Source organism: Kryptolebias marmoratus, linkage group LG13 (assembly GCF_001649575.2).
Source record: "Kryptolebias marmoratus isolate JLee-2015 linkage group LG13, ASM164957v2, whole genome shotgun sequence".
Lineage (NCBI taxonomy): Eukaryota > Metazoa > Chordata > Actinopteri > Cyprinodontiformes > Rivulidae > Kryptolebias > Kryptolebias marmoratus.
Genome location: NC_051442.1, coordinates 8,172,343 through 8,178,616, shown reverse-complemented (window position 1 = coordinate 8,178,616; position 6,274 = coordinate 8,172,343).

Sequence of the window (6,274 nt, the reverse complement as noted above, 5' to 3'; positions counted from 1 at the left end):
ATCTGATACAGTTATTTTTTTTCCCAACGAGGAAACGTTAGAGGCGTGGGCAAAGCGAGTATAAATGTCGAGCTTTCAGCCAAGACCTCAGAGCAACTGCAAGCTTACAGTTGAACGATCGAGAACTACTACAGGCGGCTTCTGGAACCGGCTTCTCCTTCTCCTGCCAACAAGCATCAAGCATGGCCATGGTCACGATTCTGCTGCTTTCTGCCGCGGCTCAGCTGGTCAGCCCGGCCGCCGTCTCCTCTTCACATGTGGCGCGGATCAACCTCAACGAAATTATTGACCTGGTTAAAGAAAAAACGGCAGCTTTGAAACACGTAAGCGGCTCAGTGATCAGTGTTAAACTTGTTAGTTTGACTTTTCCTGATGAAACGAAAGTATTGAGTAACTGTTTTGTGCGACAGGACTATGTGGAGGATGTGCAGGAACTGGCTGATCAAGGCTGTAAGGTGAGAGGAGCATTTATGACTTCAAACATTTTTTTTCTGTGTAGCTGTATGTATCATGGGTCTAATTTGACTTCTTTTCCACTCAGAATCCATTCTTTTGCAAAGTGGAAAGCATTTTGCAACATCACGATAATGACAATCAGAACAAGGCAGACAAGAGGCTTGTGCAAAAACTTGGCAGATACATCAACAACTTGAATGTAAGATTTTTTTTATTTTACTTCAAAGAAAATGTGACCTTACCAAGACGAGGCTTCTAAAGAAATAGGAATCCATTTAAACAGTCATTCACTAAATGAACCGAATTTCTTGCTTTTCAGGTGAACTGCACAAAGGAACTGAAGGATGTGCCGAAGTCAGAAGTGAGCAAGCCATTCATAGACCTGCTGACTAATCTGAACCGTTGCATCAAGAGCAGACAGTTCACAGGAGAGGGGAGGATCTCCACCTCGGCTCCACCCAGACCATGACCTTCCAGACGGAGTGCATCTTCAAATGTTGCTTGGAAGCTGTAATAGTTCATGATGGTCTATTTGCATTTTCTTTTTTAAATTTGTCATGTAGAATGACAAAGAAAAAACCTGGGCAGAAGGATTTCAGATTTTAAAATATTAATATAATTCGTATATAGTAAAGTATTAATGCTTTAGTTTAATATCGCTTTGTATGTTAGTGAAATTTAGTTTAGTTTTTGTCTTAACGAGCGCATCTTATTTATATAATATTTTATTTAAGTTAATGATGTTTTTGTCTTCAAATGAAATATTTATTGTCTCACACGCCAATGAACTGTGCATCGTAGAAGAATAAACGTAATTGCCCATGACCAAAGCTTGTGCCGACGTTCTTTGTTGTGTTGTGTGGTCTGTTGTGTTTACGCTGCACTGATTTCTGAGGTTTGCTGGGCTGTTTGTTTTACACAATCTGCTCCCGATTATAGTCACTTGCATATAAAGATCCCATCAGCACTAAATTTTTGCGAGATTGCCATGTAGAAGGACTTTAATACAAGGTGTTGAAGAGGTTGAGGAAATCATAGAACGTGTTTCATATAGTGTCACCACCAGTAGAAACTTTAACGTCTGGTTGAAAAGAAGAAGGAATTTTTATCTAATCTGCCTCAGTGGCTCTGAAATGTTTCCTTTCAAACTAAATATATCACTTGTGAAAAAATATAAATGATAAAAATCACATTTAAGATGACTGATTAATTGTTCTTCATCTTGAAAAAGGAGGCTAACTTGTGCTGCAAGTTAGTAATAATTGAATAAAATTAAAAGACATTGTGATTGCACCATTTTTTTTAAGTGCAACCGTTTGACTGAGATTAAACAAATAATCAGGGCAGAAGAGTGGAGGTAGAAGTGAAATATTAACTTAAAAGAAAAATACATTTTCTTCAGATAGTCTGAACAGTTGAAGATTAGTTGGGACTCAAGAGTTACTGAGAGGATTTAGTTGATAAAACAACTAAATTTGCTTAAAGCATGTGACTCAATTATGTTGGGGTTCATTTCTTTGTGGTTTACTGCTTTTGACAGCAAGAAAAAAATGAACAAAATGATCTGAGAACTCGCATTGTACTCATTTTATGCAGAAAAGAAACAGACACAACGCATGTCAATTTCCTTTCTAGTTTCTTAGTTGGGCTGAGCCATCAATGATTGTGTTTTCTGTAAAACAAAAATGTAACAAGTTAATAACTCCATAAAATCAGAGCAAAAAAGATGCATAAAAAGGTATGCTCACCTGCTGCTTTATTAGGTGCACTTGTTTAATTGCTTGTTAACACAAGTAGGTCATCAGCCAATCACATGGCAGCAACTAAGGTGACCTGCTGAAGTTCAAACACAAATCAATGAGGGGAAGAAAGGGGGCTTAAGTGTCTCTGAATGTGGTTGTTGGTGCCAGATGGGCTATTCTGAGTATTTCAGAAACTGCTGATTTACTGGAATTTTACTTGCAATTATCTCTAGGGTTTAAAAAGAACGGTCCAAAAAGGAGAAAATATTGAGTGAAAAGCATTTGTGTGGACAAAACAGACCCATTAATGTCACAGGTCAGAGGAGAATGGGCAGACTGGTTCAAGATGACAGAAAAGCAAAACCACTTGTTCCAACCAAGGTAAGCAGAAAACCATCTGTGAACACAACACGTCCAACCTTAAAGCAGACAGGCTGCAGCAGCAGAAGACCAATCCTGAAGTACCACTCCGGTTAGCTTAGAGCAGAAATCTGAGGCAATAACACAGACAACCTCACCTAAAATGGATAATAAGAAAATGGAAAAACAAAACATTACCTGATCTGATGGATCTGGATTCACTGGACTCCAACGGTCTCCATAGGCACCAGGTCTCAGTCCCATCGAGCCCCTTTGGGATGTGGAGGAACAGGAGATTCACATCATGGATGTGCAGCTGACAAACACGCAGCAGTTGAGTGACGCCAACATGTCAGTATGGACCAGAACCTGAGGAATGATTCCAACAACATGTTGAAACTATGCCATGTAGGTACATAGATTAAAGCAAAACACACACAAAATAAACACATCAGGAGTTGAACAGAGAGGATGAGCAACCTGTCAATCATCTGCTTTGACTCAGTGCCTGAGATAAATTTACCGATGAAGTATGGCAGGTAGTTTTACCATTATTTTCCTTTCCCACGCTATAAGTTGCATATTTTTGAGCAGTTATGTTTTGTAAATGTCACTCGCCCCTTTAGTTTCTATGAGAACCCAGAAGATCTCCCCCACGGAAACCACAAATATTAGTCATAACATCCTTTATATGTGTGTATGTATGTATGTATATTATATTATAACACTGAAATGAACTGGTTTATTATTCAAAAAATGAGGATAAAAATAATCTCCATTGTACTTTTAGTGAAAGTCTTTGTTTTGTTTTATACTCTCTGAACCTTTTTTCCATTTGGATTTATCAGGCCTCGCATGGTTCTGAAAAATGTGTAAAGTGTGCACAATCTAACCACGTATTTTCAGCATTATATTATATTATATATAAATCACATTCCAGCATTTTACCAAGAAGAATGCTCGTCTTTGTCCATCTGCTTTCCATTACATGTTAAGTGGACTGAGGCCAGATAACTATGGTGGAAAGTTCACTTTTTTGTCTTCTTTGGTCTAGATGTAGTTCCTCTAAACTTTCAAGTATGTTTGGGTTCAGTTTCATGTTCTTAAAGAATAAAGTAATACATCTTCGGTCAGGTTGAAGATGAGTCATTGCAGGGTCCAACTCTAGAGGAGTCACTGTGGCTTAAATGAACCATGGTGTCATCCATCATCGTGTTGTTTTTCATGTATTTCCTCGTAAATCTGCTCGTAGTCCACATTATTGGATGTGCTGTACATCTTCAACTGTATAAATTTTGAAGTCAGTCCAGTTAAATCTGACCACCAAAGCTGATATATATATACAAGCCAACACAAAAAGGGCCATACTCTGTCAATTTTATAAATATTGAGCAAAGATTTTATGTGATAGTAGCTGAGAGACATGTGCAACACATCCTCTAAACATGAGATCTTGTGATATTGCACAAGACGACACGTAGCATCATTTTCAAGGTTTGATCAAAGCAGCTTCAGCTCCATCATTTGTGAACAGAAGATGAACTCGGTCTTAAACGCTGACATTAAAGGCGGCGGGTGATATGCATTCCTTTGAGGAATGCTGGGCCTGTGTTTCTTTCAGATTTTGTGCATGTTGCTGTATGCTTTCTCTAAACTAAAACATAGTATTAGAAGCTAAAATACATCCTGTTTAATGTACAATCTTTATAGGTTTATTAAATCTCTGAGACAGACTGTGTGTGGTTCTGACTCAGCTTTATGCAGACTTACCTCAGGTAGAAAAAAAAATGCTGTTTCACTCATTATTATCACTTATCACTTTCAAACCACACGAAGGTTTCATTTCAGGGAACACGATTACAGACAAAGTACTGCTTAGTATTCAGGAAAACACCATATAGCTCCACTGATTTATATCTTATCAATATATTTGTAGGTTTTGCAGCAACAAGATGCATTAACATTGTGTTGCAGTTTGTTAAACTTGTTCCAGGCCAAAAGAACTAACAAACCAGGGTTTTATGTCAGGTTAGTTTTTTTATATGGAACTGTGTGATGGTTCTACGTCTCTCTCATTATTTAGATTTTTGTTCAAGCAGGACGAATGGCTTTTTAATTTAAAATCCGTTAAAAGCGTCCAAGCTAAGAGAGACAGCAGCTTCAAACAGCAATTATTACAAAACACTCAGACAAATGATTATGGATGTCTCATTGGAGCAAGAACAAAGCTGTGAAAACTATTGTAAACTTTAAAGGCAATGTAATCATCAAGTCATCTCAGCTGTCATGCTTCCATCCGTCGTTTTCTTTACCTTCCTTTCTGTGCAGGGAGCTGCTGCCTGTCTCCAGCAGTCATCCTAGATGGGGGGAAACGCCGATCATGACATTTACACACGTCTGTTATACACATGAGATTTTCACCAAGAAATCCTCTACAGATTGAATATTTTGGCTTGAATGTGTCCTTTGTGGATAAAAAAAATGTCACAAATACGAAACCTTTTGGGTCGGAGCTTAAACCCAATAAAACCTTGTCATATTTACATCAAAAATGATTACTACCCTCAGTGCCTGTTAGTTTGGACCTTTTTGTGTCTGTATTTTCTAATTGGCAGTTAAAGACTGAGCTCTACACATTATCTTTCCCACAGTGCACTGCAGCTGCGTGAGAAGAGTGTGTGGCTGCAATAGCATACAGTTCATTTTCTGTCATCACTTTGACTAAAATAACAAACTACTATGCATTGCCGTTTGTCAAAAATTGTGTTGAACTAAATCAAGATCAACTTTATCTGTTGATTATTTAATAGCTGGAGCAGAGGGAACCATGATTTCTTTTGTGTGTGTTCAGAAGACCTGATATGTTTTGAAACAGCAATACAGAAACATTTAAAAGTTCAAATGATCACTCAAATATTGATGATTGTGTAAATCATTCAGCCCACAACGAACTTCTGAGGAACCCTCTTTTAGGACGAGGCACTCAGCTAATCGGAGCGCCCCAGAAATGCATTTGTGTAAATTCCCCGCTCCGCTGTGGGGAGCTGGTTTCCTCTCTGAGAGAAACATGTTTCACCACTCTTTTCCCTCTTGCCTTGGACAATGTACCCGTCACTCAGTGACTTGATGCAATGTGAGAGCTATGGGGGGGGGGCGTCTGGCTCTTGGTGGAGGGCAGGCCTCTGCGTGGAGTTTAGCTGTGTGTTTGTGTGCTGCCTCATTACTAAGTAAAGAGAATCACTCTCCTTTGCACCGTTGCTTTTTATAGAAACTGTTTGAAAATTCCTGATACCTTGTTTAACCCTTTCCTACTGAATATCAGGGTTTCTGAAAGATTTCAAACAAACTCAGATCAGTTAAATGTTAGGTGGGGAGAAGATTATTGCTTGATTATTTTTCTGTAGAATGGACGTTAATGGAAGAAGAAATGCCTTTCATCTTGAAAATCTCAAAGTGGCTCTTTCTAACATAAATGCTGTAATCTACATATGCTCAATGAAATATAACCCACTTCAATCACTTCAGATCTCTCAATTTGAAGCATCACAAAAAACAATCAATCAATCAATCAATCAATCAATCAAATTTTATTTGTATAGCACATTTCAGCAGCAAGGCATTTCAAGGTGCTTTACATAATTAAAAAACAAAATAAAAACAGCATGTGACAATGAATAAACAGTAAGAAAGAGACAAACATCAAAAACCCGCACTCT